Source organism: Lissotriton helveticus, chromosome 1_2 (assembly GCF_964261635.1).
Source record: "Lissotriton helveticus chromosome 1_2, aLisHel1.1, whole genome shotgun sequence".
Lineage (NCBI taxonomy): Eukaryota > Metazoa > Chordata > Amphibia > Caudata > Salamandridae > Lissotriton > Lissotriton helveticus.
Window position 1 is genome coordinate 218,055,188 of NC_136058.1, and position 20,289 is coordinate 218,075,476.

Here is a 20,289-nt window from a genome sequence, read left to right on the forward strand (position 1 = left end):
TGATCAGGACTGGAGCTTAAGGCCTGCCAGTCTCCTAGCTGGATGATGGGACATCACACAGGTACATCAAAGACCACCTGCCCCTGGAACCTGGAGCATCAGTGCTTGGCTGTTTGCCCAGGCCAGTGTATCCCATGAGGAAGAAGAGAACGCTGGATGGAGTGAGTTCTAGAGGGGGTTCCAGGAGAGTGGAACCCTCTAACAAGGTGTGATGAAGGGGAGACATCGTTTACAATGCATTCCATTACAACAGCATTGTTACAATGCGAACCAATACATCGCAATTGTTTCAATGACTTGCTGTAGGGGGTGCGCTGGTGTTGGATTTACAATCCAACACCTTCCCTGCTATTGAACAAACTGGAGTAGAAATAGTATGTTATACTATTCCTAAGTCCAGCGTGCTGCCTACAGCAAGTCATTGTAACGACTTGCAATGTAATGGTTCGCCTTGTAGCTACACGGTCATTGTAACAACCATGTTATAATGGAATGCATTGTAGCGCATTCATTGTATAGAGATATATTTTTGAGGACGAGGCTGCTGCACCGATCAGGTCATCACCTGTGCGCATGTTCAAGTCAGTGACCCCGTATGCTAGGAGGGGTGCCATGAAAATTACTGCTGTGCTGATCACGCTGTAGTCCATGTGCAGAGGAATGTTGGGGTGCCCCCTATGCTAGGTGGGGCCACCGGCAAGGACAAGGACCGTTGCCTGGTTCAATCCATCGTCAAGAGGAGAATCCGCCGTGATGACCCGTGTGGGCCCGAGCCAGAACTGATGATCAGAACCGGAGCAACCTACCTCCCACCATGGACACCCAGTCATTTCTTTGGCCAAGCTGCAATACCGCTAACAGCACCACAGCACTAGATAATGCACATGCATTCAACACGTTTGCACTGCACAGAGGAGATAAAGAATTAAATGAGACTTACAATTAAATGAGTGCACTTTTCAGCTGTGAATACGTTCCATGTGCATTTCAATGAAACCACTTTCTAGAAAGAAGGAAGATACAGCAATTAGCCAATAACACGAGTTGAGAGGAAAATACTCTTCCGAATGAAGTCAAAACCCCCTTTATGTTTATTTTGAAGAGTCAGCAACAATAGTTCAGCAGCTGCGCTATCCAGCCCGACCTTAAAAATTAGCCTTAATCTGAATCCACTGTCAGCTTTGTTGGGGCAGTGTAAAATGTCAACAATGTGTCCGGGAGGCCCTAAAATCCTAAATGTTACAATTTCCTACATTCTCAATAAAAGTAATGCTCTTTTGAAATATTTCGCACTTTTATGTATTGGCATTTGTTTGGGGATTCATTACGTAGATTCAACGTTGTTTTATTTGATTGACCCCTTGGACTGGACCAAGTGAGAGAAACTCCATCTTCTCTCCAACTATATTTCCAGATAGTCTAAATCCGAGTCAAAATTTAGGGATAGGTCACCTTTCATTTAAAACGTAATGTAGGTTTGTCAGTGTGCAGCGTTAATCTATTAAAAGCCCCGATCAGCGCCAATGTTGTTCTCGACTGGTAGCAGCCTGTCAAAAACACGACGCCAAATGCCATGACCTTGGTCCATTTATTTAATTAGGCTCTTTGTGCAAATTCGGACGGAGGTCACAGGAGTTTCCTGAACAGATTAGTGGAGTCTTTTGAAAAGTCACTGGTGGTAGCCTGGAGGGGGGAAAAGAGGTGAGGACTTTCTTTTAGATTGACTTAATGATCAGCATTTAAGGGGACTTTGTAACCCGAGCAGTTTCTCTTTTATATTAAACTTAATTATCACTCAAACCGCTCAATCATATTTACTGTCTTTGACTTACAGCAGACCATCAATGTCCCTTAGGAAATAATCGAGTCTAGAGTCAAGAGAAAGTGGAATAAATCATTGTCCCTGCTCGGTCAACCTCTGGCTTTGAAAACTATCCACACCCAGGCCAGTAAACATGGAGCTGCAATAATGCATCAACCACTAAACACTAAGGAGCAATTATAGAGGCACAGACACTCACTGAGGGGCCACCATAGGCTTCAAAGCACATTACAGAGCTCTGTGTCACAGTAAGGATGCACATCCTGAGAACAACTTTGGCAGATAAACAGAGGAAACTCTCTCAAACATAATCAATTACCACGTTTTTGTGGTTTAATGTAATTGACCATTTAAAGTAAAGAGAAACTGCACATTCTAACTCTTCCTGAAAGTAATGCAGGCTCTCAGATCACCAGAATTCTGACATATTCTGGGCATGAGTCTCTCCTTGCTATGCTCACTGCCTGCACTGAGTGGAGAGAACAGACCTGGACTGGCTCAGCTCGTTCTAGCCGGAGTCTTTTCAGGACCGGACTGGCCGTAGCGGGCCCCGGGTGTTTTCCCGGTGGGACGGAAGGGTTGGGGGTGGTTTGGGACCAGTGGGGGCCATTTTTATAGCAATGCTGCAATATCGCCTCCTGGTCCAAAAGCAGCTGCAGTGTTTTCCACACACACCCTGCCCCACCTGAAAAATCCCCCCCAACTGTTTCCCCTGCTATTGGTCCTACTCAGTTGCCAGGGACGTCTTGCGTTCCCAGTCCGGCCCTGAAGCTTTCCACAGGATTCTACCAGGAGCGCCTGTGCCTACACTCTCTGGTCTCATTTCCATTTCAAAATGTTTCTCTAACAATTTAGACCGTCGTAAAACGGGAAACAGCCTTTACAACGCAGGCATTACCACGCGCTGCCATTACTACGCTGCTTTTACAACGCAGTGTCAACGACTTGCGCTGGGGGGCGCTGTTGGACAAGGAATAGTTTAATTTTCTATTCCAACACCTTCCCTACTGTAACGTGGGCTGGAGTTGGAATAGAAAATTAAACTATTCCACTATCCAGCGCTTACAGCGCAAGTCGTTGTAACGACTTGCGTTGTAAAAACAGCGTTGTAATGGCACGCGTGGTAATAGCCCGCGTTGTGCTATCATACAACCTCGTAAAACACATAGGATGTCGGTCAGTGGATCTACCAGAATGTATGTTATATGGTGTAAACACAGAAACAGCAAAGACAACCACTGAAAGTGCTGTGAGAATACCATGACATTTAAAGGGCACCTCAGACACAATGTAGTTAGGAGTGATTCGTGGTCTCACCAGGGACATGAAGCACTATGTAAATTTTACAATAAAATAACAATACCTTATGACATTCTTCTTGGTCGATATGTTGCCTAAAAACTGCTATATGTAGTTCTCAAAGAAGTATGTCTCCTCCCTCTCTGAACGAGAAGAATGTTCACAAAGCACTGCCATACACTCGAATGCACTGCAGGTGATTTATTGATCCCAGACAACATCTTGTATATCCAAATCTGCCTTGAATTGTGAGAGGTTCATTGTAATGCTAAATTTTTTGCATAGGACTGCCGGCCAAGGCTGTCAGTTCACAAAAATCACAGAGGTGGTTGAGAAATGCTGGTCTTATTATCATGTAAGTAATGCACGCAAGCAAAACATGAGGGAAAGAGAGAGAGAGAGAGAGAGATTAAAAACCTGCTCTAATGGTGCAGTAGTAGGCATATTTTTCTAACAAAGGGGATACACTGAGGAACATATGTTGTATGCTAGTACATGGTCATGTATAGTTTTTCTTTGAAATTCTGTGACGGATGTAAATCAGAAAAACTTTCCACTAGCTATCTTCCTCAGAATATATCTAGGGAAACCAAGCCTCATATATGGTCTGAGATTATGCAGCCATGTTTTAAAGGTGTGCTTGATGGGGACTGCTCATATCTCTGCTCCTTGTAGTACAGAAAATCACTCAGAGATCTTTAATTAAAATTAGCGCTCCCGGGTCTATGGTATTTATGTTTTTGACATTTCCATCTGTATTTATCCATATTTATTTTTTGCTAATGCTATCTGTATTTATCCATATTTGTTGGGACGGGAAGTCTCCTGCATGTCTCTGGAGAGAGTGCTTCCCCTGCCTTATGCTAATCTCCAGGCAAGTCACTCAAAAAGCTACTGTATAGTTTCTAGATCCCTACCTCAGTGAGCATGACAATCATACATGTCCACTGAGGGTCTCCCTGTTTACCTGGATTGAGACCCTAGAGCTGGGCTCTGAGGTCGAGGGGGCATGCCTAGTGCACCCCTATTTTTCAGAGAGTGGCTACTGCCCTCTCTATTATGGCTGTGGTAGACTGACAGTGGTGGCAGCAATACATCTATAGTCAGGAGGGGTGAGTCCCTAGGCACCCTCCTGACCAAGTCTGTGCAGTTTGCCATGCCTGTGGGCCTGTTGCCGTTGTCTGGCTGATGTGTGTTTGAGAGCCCGTGGGTGTACAGGGGAAGAATGGTGATTTGAGCCAGTGTGAGGAATGCGAGCTGTCCTGCTGGACATCCCAGCTCCCCCGTCCCCCTCCCTATTTCCTTGGAAAGGCCTGGTGGGCTGGGGGAGACCCTCAGCTCTTATCTTGTTTTAGCTGCACTAACTGTGTGGATAGGACCCTCCCTCACTTGTCAAGGCCTCCTGGGCTGGAGTTAATTAAAATTCCTCTCTAGAGGGTGGCGCAGCCTGATACCAGAACACGACCTGCTACGTGCTTTACCCATGCATGGAACACGCGGTGAATGGTCTGTGATTGGAGGTGTAAAAAGTAGCAGACCCTCTGATTGGATGAGCCTATCAATCAGAGGTGATAAAAGTCTGGCCTGAGTGGTCAGCTGTTGTTCAAAGACTGGTCTATGACTGTCGAGTGGCCACACCAGAGCCCTTGGACAGTTACCAGCCGCGACCCCGCGGTGTGAAGACAGAGATAAGACTCTGTTCACTGCGGTCTGGAAGGAAGGCAACATTAAGGACCAGCTGTTTGTGAGGCTTGGATGAGCGTTCGCTTTGGACCAAGGAAATTACAGACAGCTGCCCAAGGTGTGGGAAGGAAGCTTGCGGCACATCACCCAGTGTGGAGAGGAAGCTTACAGCACATCACAGAGGCTGGTGGAAAGAAGCTTGCAGCACATGACGAGAGCCAGAGAGAGGAGGATGCTTGATTCTAGTCCTTGAAGGTGAGATCAAATCCATCTAGGCTCCTCCCTTGCGCTGTGGGAGCCAGTACAAGCAGTAACTGGGAAGAGAGGCCAGTGAAGCAGACACCACCTTTCTTTTTGTGAACTCTGAGGGTATCAGGGTGAACTGGCACTCTGCCCAGCCACTACCCTTCTTCAGCTAGCCAGTGGCTACTGGACTAGTGGGACTCCAGTAAACTGTGCCAAGACATCCGGCATCTTTGATCAGATCCCTGACACCACTAGAGCCGTGTCCTCACTCACAATGGGAGGGCACTTCTGTTGCTTTGGGTGGGGGGTTATGGGGCCGGTCACGACCATTTGACTTTGCATCCTATGCTGAAACTATATCCTTTCAATACAAAGTTTGGTATCAAGGCCCTAGTGAATGAGAACAGCCCTGTGTAACATGATCTTCAATATGCAATGCTTACTGTGTGTTTTCATGTTAACTGTGTTTTTATAGTGCTTGGCGTCTAGGCGCTATAATAATGTTTGGGGTCAGAACTCTGCCCCAGAGGGTTGTAGAGACTTCTGGTTTTCACTGTTTATCCTAGTTTTATGTGTAGAATAATTATTTTATGTGTATTAAAGTACTTTTCTTTTATAAAAAGTAAAGCACTGACTGGACATTGAGTTTATCAGCTGGTGGTACGGTTTACACTGTATTCTGAATGTCTAACCCCACCTCACCTCCTTGAGTAAGCCTTGGACTGCTCTGTCTCGCTACCCTGAGAGAGTAAAGTGCTGGAGAGGAGTACTTGGTTATCCAGTTTTGGGTCCTTTAGTACTGAGGCCCCAGGACATCAGTGAGGGAACACTCCAGTTGATGCGATTGGAGCGCAGTTACCCCTGAGTGCCCTGGTGCCCAGGAAGCCGGGTCTAACAATATTTATTTTGGGTTTTGTGAACAAATGACGTTGAAACTAGTATATTTCCACATTTATGTTACTGATAAATGTGCATTCGTGCTTGAACGCCTGATAGGTTCCAATGATAGGAACAACCACAGATATTATTTATCTGTAAAAATCAGTAAAAACAGAAAATAGTGAGCCTTAATTAAAATGAATTAGAGTTCCTTGGAATCTAATGTTTATAGCACTCAGAACCATTCATTGACCAAATGTGCTCAAAGCTTTCTTTGCATTGATAGTAAACTCACATAGGGTTCAATTCCCAATTCCAGAGAAACTCAAAATTCTGCTCTTGGAAATGGAGACTTTTCCTGATTTCTAATCATAATACTTAAAATACATCACATGCAGTGGCACTAAGCTCAGAGCTCAGCTGTGCATAGTGCACAGACTCAGTACCAGCTCTTCTCCTAATGATATCTGGGCTCACATTACAAGTGAGTCTTTAATGGTGATTTGGGTGTGAATGACAAGTGTTATTATTGCTCTTTATAATGATTCTCAATGTATTAACCTCAGAAGAATGAACGATTCAGTAGGCCCCGTCAGAATTCAAATTCATGAATTTCAGGTTTCAAAATGTAAGCAGTGAGCTGGTAACTCATTGCTCTATTTTGCGCACTCTATGAGTGTGGATCAGTGACTTTTTATACTACTAATAATTTGTGAGGCTGTACATTTTAGTCACCTTATCAATGTTTGAAATAGTGATTCTTGTATTAATTTTTAGCTTTTTTTGCTTTTTTATTAATGCATATTTTATTCATGAACAAAATGTTTTTTTCTGTTTTGGGCTGTTTTTGGTAAGTGATTCAGTGTTTATGTACTTTTGAACAAAAAATGTAATAAATAATTTTGATTAAAAAAAATATGAAATCAAAGTATTGTTATCCCTAGGTGCGTCACACAGATGTAAATCACGCTTCACTAGCAAACACTTTAATTCCTTGTTCCCATCCCGTTCCGGTTGTAAGAGGCCTGTGCGCCTCATTTTTTAAATATCTGTACATTTTAGAACGGAAGTTAAAAATTGCTTTTGACAGGTGTGCCTGCCTTCTCGTTTCACCTCTCCGGGACCCTGACAAGTTTATAACTAAAGTTCAAATTCCCAAAATGCACTTCCTTTTTCAGCCAGACAAGTGTAAATAGAGATCTGACTGATAACGGAACAGGAAGTAGGCTGTAAGAGGTCCTTCTCTGAACCTTGCATAGTTATGTCTGACCTTTGACTGTCTTGGAAACTAGAGCTAATGAAGCAAGGAGGAAACAATTCAAATGCATCATTACCGTCCATTCTTCTTCTGACAACACCCCAGACCAACTGGTGGGGGTGGGGAGGAATGAGGGTGTGTGTAGCACCTGCCACATCATTAGTTCCAGTCCTAGTGAAGTGCTATGAAACCTGACCCTCCGTGCACTACACAGTGTTTGGGGATAGCAAACAAGTGGAACAAGGTGGGCTGGTTGACGTCAGCAGTCTGTAACCCTCACCTGAGTTAGGGCTGCATTCCATTCAAATCCCGAATCAAGAGATAAAGGTGAAATCTACTACAGTGTGCATAGCAGGACCCCTAGTGGCAGGGCTTTGTAATTCACACGGGTATCATCTTTGCCCCCTGATGCAGCATGTATTTCCGTATGCTAAAACCAATCAGCTGTAGGGGAAACCAAAGGTAGTATAGGTGCAGAAGAGGGCACATCAACGTAATTTAAAGATGCGTCCACTTTCACATTGGCCACCCCGTTAGCTACTCCCTGTACAGAATAGCTAGGCCTGGCCTGCCTGTGTGAAGCTGGATATGGATTTCTTGGCGTATATTGGAGGTAGCCCAGGGTACGTATTACAGAAAGTGCCCCGGGGCGCAACGGGCATTTGAACCCGCTTTGCGCACCCCTTGAACACTTTGGTATTATTGAAGGGGCCGCAAACTCTTGTGCTGCCCCTTCTGTAATACCGATAGCGCTGGCGCACTTAAAGCACCAGCACTATCTGCAGGGGGCGTTCCCTAATCCTTGCCTCTGCGCCTGTGCCGTATTAGAGACGTGTGCGCAGAGGCAAAGATACCCTCAGGAGGTGCACTCTCAGTGTGCTCCCTGATGGCAGCCCTCTGGTGGAGGAAAGGGGCTCCCATGGACCCCCCAGTCATCCCCTTCAAAAGTGCAGGCGGATTGCCACATACACTGTGAAAACACTGAACAGCTGTAAATCATCCTTTCCGTTTTTCACCTGAATGCGCTGTCACCATGCCAGTCCGAGTTTGTAGCTGGCCTGGGGGCAGCACATTCATCATAATAGGGTGCATTTTCATCGTTTACACCGGGAGCATCTTTTTAAAGATGTGCCCGGCGCAAACAATGAAAATGCGCCTTGTATGTAATGCGGTCCAAGGTGGGTGAAACAGCCACTTGGAGTTCAAGCTTACGCTTAGGAGCAGAAGGCGTGCAGGGCACAACATGTGCAGTACAGCTCCTGATGCAAATAGGTGCCAGTTGCTGAAATATGAAAAAAAGGATCTAGGTGTGATGCAAAACTAGGGAAAATTGCGTAAAAATAAACAGGATTAATTTATTTTTTCTTTCATCGTTTATGCTCCTGTGCTGATATAATCTCTGGGAAGAAAATTAATCTTTTTTTTCCTTTAGTTTTCAAAGAATTGTGCTTACAAGGTAAATAAGGTGCTTTGAATGTACCAATGTATCAATCTTCGTCCTTGAAATATTTAACCACATCGACGCTGATGACGAGCTCAGCTCGTCATGAGGTACACCTCTCGTACGCTCATGACGAGCTGAGCTCGTCATGAACCGCGGGTTTTTAAAAACTTCAGCGCACAGCGGGAAAATGCACCGCAGCGATGCGGTTAAAGTGAAACTGCATAATTCGTTTAGAAATGTTTAAAGTGAAACAACATAGTTTATTGAAGTGAAACGGCATAATTCGTTTAGAAATGTTTAAAGTGAAACAACATAGTTTATTGAGGTACGGGTAATGCATTCCGTTTGTGTTATTTTTCGGTCTGACCTAAACACAATTTTAGCAGTCTCAGAAGTCCCCTGTTATTTAAAAATCGTAATAAATATACATATGCATGCTCAAAAACACATGGCCTTTTAGTCAGCCATCTTCATCCATTGGTCTGTTCAACTATCATTCACATTTTTCTTTCACCCATCACTGCATGTTGCTTATCCATTGGTTGTCTCGCAGTTTGAGTGGTAGCATTCTTCCACATTAAATATGCACAGCTAACTGAAAATGAGTGTCAATTTTACTCCTTTTTCTCATTAAATATGCCTGCTACCTTTAGATATGAACATGTTATTGTGTTTTATTTTACATTTTGGTATCTATTGCATATTATTGCAAAACAAATTTGGTTGGATTTGCCAAGCTTGTTTTTAATTAAAAGCGGGTATATATATTTATATTACACGTTTTGTGACATATGAAAACAACACCGAGACAAACCGTTGAGACCTTGTAATAGCTACCTTTGTACTAGCTAGCGAATATGAATATCAAAGAGACAAAACGTTTTAGGATGGGATTTTTTGTTTAGACTGCACAATTCATGATTTTGCAAAACTGCGGAATCCTGTTTCCATTATGTGTTCTAGAAGTGTAAAATACAATTTGTTAATCTGGTTTACATCATTTGCAGTTTTACAAACACTGTCAACAAATGAGTTGAAAGGCATGTTTGCTGTCTATTGGGGGCAAGGTTTTGATTTATGGGCTCTCATTTAACATAATTAGAAGGGATACTTTTCTCCTATGCTGTTGAAGTCAACAGTTTGCCATATTCCAGGGCCCTTTCGGTCATAGTGTATTATGGGTTCTGAAAACAAACCCATTCCTGCTTTTGAAGTAAATCACGCTCAATCAACACAGGTCAGTAATTTGTTCACTAAATAGAGTTTGTTTTTCAGGAACTAAAAAAAAGCAAGACTTTTTATTGTGTCTCTATCTTTTCAACAAACTCAGAAACTATTTTGAATTCTTGTGATACGAGTAACGGTGGTCTGTGTGGATTGTATTTGCTATTGTCCAGTAGTGGATCTTATTGCATAGTGGCTAGTTACTGACTAATGTATTTGTGGCGATGATTTACACAGTAGAGTAGCTAGGAGGGGGCCGGGGAGGCGGTTAGTCCCGGGTGGCACTTTTTTGCTGGCGGTAGGGAGCGAAAGGTAATTTTTCATTATTATTTCTTTTCATTCTCCCTCATCGTTGTCTGTCACCTCCCCGCCCACTCTTACTTCCACCGTCCGTCACTGAGCGTCAAATTTACTGACTACCCCGGGCGGCAAAAACTCTAGCTACACCACTGGATTTACAATAGATAGTTATTGACTAGGATTGGAATGGCATACGCCATTGGTGTTGATGGTTTATGCTAGATTGCAGCTGGCTAAGATCGAACTGACTAATGTATGGGTGGGTGATGGCTCACGTTAGACAGTGGCCGACTAGGATAGAGCTGACTGCTGTATTGATGGGTAATGATTTATGTAAGGCACTGGCCAACCAGAATTGAGCTGATTAATGTATTGATTGCTATGGCTAACATTGGGTAGTGAGCTGCTACTTTAGAACTGAATGCTCTATTGATGTTCAGTAGATAATTATCGGATAAGGCCGAACTGACTAATTTATTGATGGTTTGCAGTGCATAGTAATTAGCTAGGGAATAATTCACTAATGTATTAGATGTGAGGATTTATACTAGGTAGTGGATGGCTAGGGTAGAGATGACTCATGTACTGGTGGGTGCTTGATATTGGATAGGGGCCAGCTTGGCAGGGTTGTGAATTTCTGTGGTTTGTGCTGAAGGACTTTACTGTTCTTTTATTCCGGCTGGGTGCATAATTGTCCATTTCTATTCTTGGGTTGTCTAGTCAGTTAGGAGATATTATAGGCAATTAGATGGCTTTGATGCAATGAATTGTGTATGTGGGGATGCTATATTAACAAGTTAGACACGCATTTTGTTCTGAAGGGTAATATGTTATTTATTAATTTGAGAGAGCGCAAACTGATTTAATTGTAAGAGTACATCACACTTACCTGAAGTAAGCACAAATCATGAAGAGAAATGCCATGAGTGCTAATAGTATCTGCAAATATATTCTGAAGGTATAGCTACTGTAGAGATTTAAGTAGAAGTGGAACTAATACAGAAATGTGTGACATTATATGATTTTATTAGACGTGATTATTTTGAATCTATGTCGTGTAGCTGTTAACATGTAAGATGGTCTGTGGTAAAACGCAGAACGTGGTAGGCCACAGGGCCAGAGCTGGAGCTAAAAGGGAAGGTGTTTCTTTTCACGACACAGATTGTTTTAACGTTTTTGGTCATTGCATTAATGGGCCATGATTTATAGTAATGTTTTCTAAATAATAGAATAAGAGTTTTAACATGTTTTAATTAAATGAAGAAGTTGAATGCTATAATCATAATGAGAAATATTGTAGGCCTGAAATGTTTTAGCATTGATTTACACGTACATGTCTGGGCTGAGAAATGTTGCAAGCCTTTTTAGAAGTCTATGAGAGTTGGGTTCTTGGCGGCAGATATCTGTCTGCAACAGGAAAGGGGGGATCCAATTATAAGTGAATGAATAGAGGTCTGTTCAGTGGGCGGCCCAGACATGGAGGAGGGTTCTGGAATGTTTAAGGGGTATCAGCGGGCCGGAGAAGAGTCTGAGAAGCAAGGTCAACTCTAACGCATGAGGCCCAAGACAAAGCATCATGGAAAAAGCCAGAAGTTGCACCACGTGAGAGGCGTTTCGCAAGGGGCGTCTCAAATGTTGTTGACTGTTTTGTATTAGGGACAGCACCCCTGGGTGGAGTTAGAGCAGAGACCTGAGGACCCTTTAGAGAGCGGATGGGTAGGCAGTGAGGGGTCATGACTGGAGAACTTTAGGTTTTCACCAAGAGACTTAGAGTGGGTGACTTCCCTTGGGGGTCATTCATTGCTGACACCTTTGTTAGGTTGCGATTTGGTTAAGTAGGGATACCATCTAGAACAGGGTAGGGACGCCTAACCTGTGTTTGTTTTCCTCCAACCTAAATGAAGGAGAGATATGCATCTATGCTGATAGCTTTATTATTTTTAGAACTTGTGTTAGTGATTTCTGTTGCTCGTCTGAGGGCTTTTCGAGAGCACATGTATGTAATTGGACCTGTGTATCTCGTGAATCTCATTCTGAGATGCTTGTATTTGCAGCTCATTATATCTTTACAATAAACTTTTGAAACCTAGAAGTTGTCCGTGATCTTTGAGAGTAGAGTCCTTTATTGGGTGAACTAACTTGCAGATAGGTGTACTGTTTTCTTCCAAGACAGGCAACAAAGGTTCAGTCGACCAGATCGAGGTTGGGATCAATAGATATAAGGTATCGATCAAAATCTCGCCCTTTCAGTTGGTAGCTATAGAGGATGGTTGCCTTCTTGAGGACGGTGACCTAGGCCAGGTTAGCTTACCCCAAGGCCCCTAGAAATTGATGATCGGAAGAACAGCCCGCAGATGAAGATCCGGATGACGTGAGACAGAAAAAGCAGCAGTATCGGTCGAGAGTGAGTATAAAGGGTTATGCGTGTTAGATTGCGGTGTTTTTGTATTGTATCTATGTTGTAATGTCTGGCGGAGTTGAAGGTCTGTAGAGTGACTGTGGAACAGGTTGTGAGCGCGCGCAACCGGTGGAAATCTTAAGTTCAAGGAGAGCTTAAGTGGTTCGGGTGTATCGGACACCTAGAGTAATTGTCAACTAGTGTGAAGGGGGTCATGAGGTACCATTGATCACCCAAAAGACCGAGATAGGGGGAACGTAAGAGTGAGTGCGTGAGTAACGGACGCTGGTCGGAAGTTACTGTGTGTGTAAGCAACCTATCAGAGAGACGATAGACATCTCGTCAGTTGTGTTGACAATTACAGATAGACTGTGGACGTACAGTCGAGAGAGAAGTGACCGCTTGGTCGGAAGTAGTCATTTTTCGGTGTATGAATGGGACGCATGCATAACCGGGAGACGAGTTGAGAAAGGAGGGGTGCTGCTGCGAAGCGGAGAAAAGTGACGTCAGGTGGTGTCGCGCAGTGATTGGCTGACCGGCGAAAGACCGCGCTGTGATAGGCCAGCTAGCGAACACGTCAGACAGGGTCGCGACGTGATTGGCCGATAGGAGAAAGACCGCGCTGTGATAGGCCAAGCTAGCAAAGCTGCGACAGGATTGGTGGATTGTCATCAGGAAGTAAACAGAGTAGCGAGGCTGGATTTTGTGCGCATAATTATGAAGTGTTTTAAATGGTTGAAAGCGCTGTTTAAGAAAGAGAAGCGAGGATCGTATGAAGGGGAAGAAGCCCCGCCGGAGGGTACGCCAGCTCGTTATATGGCAGTAAATGTTGGGTTGCATACGATCCTTTGGATATCAGAGTGGAGTAAGATTACTGAAGGAAATGAGGAACTGACGTTCCCGAAGTACGGGACGTTCAGATTAGAGGTGTTACATCGATTGAAATCAGTCATGACCTCAAAGAGACCCTTGCCTAGACCAACCCAGTTTGAAGCCCTTGATGCATGGCTTAGGGCAGCGCATGAAAGGAATATGAACAGACGACAAGAAAGGGTGAAACGCTCGGTAAGGGCAGTACAGGATGCCAGGTGGGATGCGGATGCTAAAAGATGGAGAGTGCATAATTTGGAAATAAATAAACTGTACCCAGTGTTAGAGGCGCCAGTAAATAAAAGTCCCCTAGAAGAAGATGATGAGAGCGAAACAGAGGATAGCTTGATAAACAGATTACTGACAGACAGGCCACCCCCGTATAATAGAGCAGGGGGAGAGGTCGAGAATACTGAAGGAGCAAAGGGGGGCAATGCAGGAGAGCATAGACCGCTTCCCAGTTCAGAGTGGGATCCTGAGCCAAAGAAAGAGTTGCGCCAGCCTAGTCAGGTGCAACAGGTAGTCGGTAGGTTTGTGGTACAAAGAGCGCCGGAAACGGAAAGCGCCACATCCTACCCATTACCAGATGCACTACAGGTACCTGTTACCATAGGTCCTATAATATCGATATATGACCAAGAGAGAGCAAAAGGGGAAGAACGGAAACGGAAAGACAGGGAAAGAGCAGAGCAGGCAAGGAGGAACGATACCACTAATTCCCCAAGTCAGATGCCGATACCCAGAGAGTGGAGTACCCCGATGCACACAGCAGGGGACCCAGGGGGAGATCCTGGGGGCCCCAGATGGCCAATGGATCTGAGGGGATCTGGACGAAAATCCTTTCAAGAGCTAAATGAGTACATGAAGCAGTGGGACGAGGCAGTGAAGGCTCAAAAGTGCATCAATGATGCAGAAGCAGAAAGGGAAAGTCAGGACAGCCGAGCACGGACTCACTGCGGGGCTGGAGAGAGTAGCCCGGAGTGGGACTGTAGAGGGAGTAGGGGAGTCACCCATTGGGCCCGGAATGGAGGTAGAACAGACCTGGAAAACGGGGGCCCCGGGAGTGGAGGGGTGGCGTGCCCAATACTCAGTGAAGGGGAGAGGAGAGCGCAAGAGTACAGGAATAGCTTTAAGTGTCCACACTGTGTGCCTGGCACCAGAGAACAGAATGGGAGTTGTGAGAGGTCGCACCATAGTCCCTGTGATGACAGAAATGAGCGCAGCCCAGGGAATATGGGGAACCAGGAAGGATCGTATCGGATACTGAGCGATACGAGGCAAAGGGAGTGTAGCGACCAGAGGGAAAATAATAGAGAGATGTGCGGTGAGAGGAGAGAAGAAGACGAGAGTGGGCAGAGAGAGAGTAGGGATAACAGGCCCGTGTTCCATCACCTTCCAAGATCGGATGGCCGAGCATGGGACCTGGAGAGATGGGAGCAAGGGAGGCCACCCATTAACTCTCCTGAGCCCAAACGCAGAGCTCGAAGTTGGGATGGTAGGGAGACCAGTGAGCCCCCTTCAAAGGACATATTGCGAGCTGAGATAAAAGCCAAGAGACTTGATGTCTCCAGCTTAAGGTCAGATCTGGATGACATGGTAGATGGTACCCTGCCTTTAGAAAGAATGGAAATGTATGAACAGGATGAAATACTGTATATGGCAAAGGACATCACTCGAAAGGCGAGAGCAGTCCATGAGAAGTTAGTCGAACTAGCAGGCAAATATATGGTGGACTTGTCAAGAACCAAAGCATTACAGGGTAACCACAGGCTACATTACTCAGATCGGGACCTAGATGAGAGGAGAACGATTGGGCTGAAAACACACATAAGGGAACTGATTACTGGAATAAGGACATGGAGGGCACTAGATAAGTGGGAAGAGAGGTGGTCCAAGAAAGGGACCGGCAGGAGAAGCATGATTGGTATGACACCAGGACAGCAGGGAATAGAAGCTTACCCTTTACGGGAAGTTGCAAATGGGAACTATGTACATGTCCCTTGGAGTAGGGGAGATTTAGCTGCTTTTACCACCTCTTTCCCCAAATTACGAGAGAACCCTGTGGAGTGGTACAAGCAAGTCGAGAGATTTGTAAAAATCTCAAAAGTCCTTTGGATAGATCTGAACACGCTGTTTGACATTGTAGTACCAGGCGATCTATGGACAGCATGCAAGGTTAGCGCTGAGTGGCCCACAACAGAGCCAGAGAGAGATGCCAAGACTAATGGGCCGTCCGAGATTGTGATGGCAAAATTCGAGAGAGTGATGACTTGGCTGAAAGAGAAGGTGCCAATGCAAGACATAGATTGGGTCAGAATAGACCGAACAAGACAGGAACCCAAAGAGACAGTTCATGAATATTACGAGAGATTGCTGAAGGCGTTTAAACAGTATAGCGGCTTGGATGTAATGGATCCAAAAGACATAGGGCAATTTGTGTCCAAGTTCGTCCTGGGACTGAGACCGGATATTAGTTTAATGATTCAGCAACACTCGATCTGTTGGCAAAGTAAACCCCTAGACGAAATACTGAGATATGCCAGGTACTGCTGTGATGAGATAGATTCCAAGGCTAAGAAACTAAAAGAAAAGTTGATGGTGGTACAGATGCAGGCAGCCGGGAAGGGGGGACCACAGCAACAGCAGCAAGGGACAGGTACAGGAGGAAAGAAGCAGTACAGTCAGAACAAGGGTAATGAGGAGAGTTCTACCTTTAGACCCAGAATAGACATAGCTACCTTGAAGAAAACGACTAGGTGCCACCAGTGTAACGAGCTGGGGCATTGGAAACGCGAGTGCCCTTACAATGAAGAGATAGGAGAACAAGAAATAGAGGAGGAAGAGGTTCAGAGCGCGCCTACAAGAGGGGTAACGCCATACCAAGGAAAGGTGCTCAAAGGGGGGGGGGCTCCTCCCCGAGCCCAGTTCCCGCAACCTCCTCGAGTAGGGAGCATGGGTAAGACCTATAGACAAATGCCCCTGTTTGTGGAAGGTGAAGAGTGCTATTATGTGGACCCATTAACCGGACAGAGAGTGGAGAGAGAAGACTGCACCCTAGGGGCAGCCTTAGAGGTAGATCAGAGGGGACCCTATGTTGAAGCAGAAGTAGCAGGGTGCCCTACAACATTTCTGGTGGACACAGGAGCCACTAGGTCCACGATCAGATCAGCTGCAGTTCCAGACCTGCCCATGTCTGGAGAGACCATACAGGTGGTAGGGGTCGCAAACAGGAGAATAACCAGCCAATTGACAGAACCGGTACAGGTGAAAATAGGGAAGTACAGCGATGAGCACCAATTTGTGGTTTGCGATTCAAGCCCTGTGTGTTTGCTAGGGAGAGACCTGTTATGCAAATTGAATTGTACTATATATTGTACACCACAGGGAGTGGAGGTATTGACTAATGATGATGATGCAGATTTCAAAGTTGCAAACTCAAGAATATGTGTGGAGCTGTACCCTACTTTGACAGTAGACGAGCTTCCCTGGGACTTGAGAGAGACAGTGGCATCAGAAGTATGGGATTTCACTGGGGAAGAGATTGGATTGGTCAAAGGGGTAGACCCAGTGAAAATTGTAGTGAAACCGCATGCTGAGTTCCCAAGAACACCCCAGTATAAATTGACTCCAGAAACGATTGCAGGCATAAAACCCGTGATTGAGTCCATGATTAAACAGGGAATACTGAAAGAAATCGTGGGTAGTCCATGTAACTCCCCGATTATGGGTCTGCAGAAACCAAATGGGAAATTTCGGATAGTGCAGGACCTTCGAAAGATTAATAACATAGTCGTTTCATGTTGTCCAGTGGTACCGAATCCATCAGTGATACTGTTTCAGATTCCATTCCAAGCTGAGTGGTTCACTGTGATCGATCTTTGTCAGGCTTTCTTTTCGATCCCTTTGGACGAAGATAGCCATTTTCTTTTCGCATTTAAGCTGGAAAATCGCGTCCTAACATGGTGTCGTATCCCTCAGGGGTATACAGAGAGTCCATCGATCTTTAACCAGCTTTTGAAGAAAAATCTTGAAAGTCTAGTGCTGCCCCAGAAGTCAGTTCTGGTCCAGTACATAGACGACCTCCTTGTGGCGTCAGAAACAGAAGAGGCTTGCAGGGAAGACTCCATTGCTTTGTTAAATCACCTAGCTGCCAATGGGCACAAGGTGTCCCCGGGAAAATTGCAGTACTGCCTGACAGAAGTGCAGTACTTGGGACACAGAATTGAGAAAGGCAAACGAAAGGTGTCACCAGACAGGATAGAGGCGATCATGAAAATGAATGCGCCTCAGACACAGAGAGAGGTCAGGATGTTCCTAGGGATGGTGGGTTATTGCCGACAGTGGATCGTGAACTTTTCACTGAAAGCAAAGCCCTTGCAAAAACTGACGCACAAGGAGGTGAGTGATCCGGTACCATGGGACAAAGACTGTTTGATGGCATTCTTACAGCTGCGAGAGGACCTGTGTCGTGCTCCGGCATTGGGAATGCCTGATTACAATAAACAATTTTTTCTTTACTGTTGTGAGAGAGAGGGTTGTGCGTTGTCTGTGTTGGTCCAAATCCATGGGAATGCCCGTAGACCAGTTGCTTATTTCTCGGCTACTTTAGACCCAGTAGCCGCAGCGTTGCCCGGATGTCTCAAATCCGTTGCTGCAACGGGTGTCAGCATTGAGAGATGTGAAAATATTGTCATGGGGCACCCGTTAGAGGTGTGCGTGCCACATTCTGTTGAACTGTTGATGACCAGGACCAAAACACAGCATCTGACCAATAGCAGGCTCACGCGCTATGAGCAAGTTATTCTTGCTGCAGAGAACGTGACCCTCAAGAGATGCTCTGTTTTGAACCCTGCTACCTTAATGCCACTTCCAAATGATATTGATGATGATGATGAATATACAGACCATGACTGTCTCGATGTGACTGAACTATGCACCAAACCCAGACCCGACATCGTAGATGAGCCACTGACCGACCCAGACGAAGTTTTCTTTGTCGATGGCTCATGTGTAAGAGACGGAGTTGGGCAATTGAGAGCAGCTTATGCTGTTTGTACAATTGAAGGAGTTGTGGAAGCTGGGTGCCTGGAAGGAGTACACTCCGCTCAGGTAGCCGAGATTATTGCCCTGACACGTGCTTGCTTAGCAGGCAATCAAATTCGAGTCACCATCTACACCGACAGCCAGTATGGGTATGGGGTAGTTCATGATTACGGGCAGTTATGGTCTCAAAGAGGGTTCATGACTTCTTCAGGCTCTCCCATTCGCAATGGAGAGTTTGTGCGCCTGTTGTTAGAAGCATTGCAATGCCCAGCAAGTATCGCAGTTGTAAAGTGCATCGCACATACCAGAAATGAGGACTTTGTTTCGAAAGGCAATAGATATGCTGATGAAGTTGCGCGGTATTGCGCGGAACAAGGTTACTCTTTCACAGAGGTAGAGGTGGGTGGAATAAATGTAAGAACTGAATTAGCCATGATACTGGAAACTGTTGATACTTGGGATGAACTGTCAATCATGCAAGAAAATGCTCCTGATTCTGAAAAAGAAACATGGGAAAAGGCAGGATGTGTAATGGGTGAGACTCATTTTTGGGTCTCAGCAGACGGCAGAGCAGTGTTGCCCAATGAGATGGTGAGTCCAATGGCTAGGCTCATACATGGTCCCGTACACTTAGGGAGAGATGCTATGCTGAGAGTGTTTAGACAGACTTGGTACAATCCTAAGTTTAGAATAGCAGCAGAAGCAGTGTGCCAGCGTTGTGTGACCTGCCAGCAGCTGAACGTAGGAAAAAGAACACCAGTTGCACTAAGTCACATAGGAAGGTCTGGAGGTCCATTCAACAGAATGCAGATAGATTTCATTGAAATGCCAAGATGCAACCGCCTCCGCTATGTCCTGGTGGTTGTTTGTGTGTTCTCCAGATGGGTTGAGGCATACCCTACACGTAGGTGCGACACCCTCACAGTGGCTAAGTTACTGCTTAGAGAACTTATCCCTCGTTTCGGGGTGCCGGCCTTTTTGGAATCAGATAGGGGAACACATTTTAACAGCGAGCTTGTGAAGATGATTTGTGTTGCACTCAATATTGATCAAAAGCTACATTGCAGTTACCGACCAGAAGCCTCAGGAATTGTGGAACAAATTAATGGCACGATCAAGTCCAGAATAGCGAAAGTTTGCTCCTCAACGACCCTGAGTTGGCCTGATGCCCTGCCATTAGTCCTCATGAGCCTTCGTAGTACCCCAGACAGAAGAACAGGGTTGTCACCACATGAGGTGTTAATGGGGAGAGCAATGAGGCTGCCATCTATTCCAGCTACTGCACTGTTAAATATCACAGATGATATGATCCTGGACTATTGTAAGGGGCTGTCTGACGCCATGCGTTCTGTGTCCCTTCAGGTGCAGGCTGCAGAGGTTCCAGCGTGCCAGGGCCCTTGCCATGACCTGTATCCGGGGGACTGGGTCCTGGTGAAGAAACATGTGAGAAGAAGCTGTTTGGATATTCGTTGGCGTGGGCCCTACCAGGTCATCCTGATCACAAGTACAGCTGTAAAGGTGGGAGGCCTGCCCAATTGGATCCACGCGTCACATACGAAAAGGGTTCCAGCACCTCTGGAAACAGCTCCTCTCTCGGATGGACGTCCAGCTGAGGACCAAGAAGCCATAGAGGGGGCTAGCCAAGCTGTAGAGGTGCCCGCGGAAGCAGGGAACGAGTCTGACCAAGCTGAGGACGGTCAGTACAACAGCGAAACTGAAGACGCTACAGAAGGAGAAAGTAGCTGGGAGTACGAGTCTGACCCTGACAGGTCTGAAAGAGAGCGAGAACAGACCAGAAGGAGAAGGAGTAGAAGGGCACGTGG

General features: G+C 45.6%; 1 protein-coding gene across 1 annotated transcript in view; it reads left to right on the forward strand.

Annotated features, from left to right (window-relative positions):
* TRABD2B (TraB domain containing 2B) overlaps window positions 1–20,289 on the forward strand; it is a 628,641-nt gene that overhangs the window by 285,493 nt on the left and 322,859 nt on the right. The gene's annotated exons all lie outside the window — the stretch shown is intronic.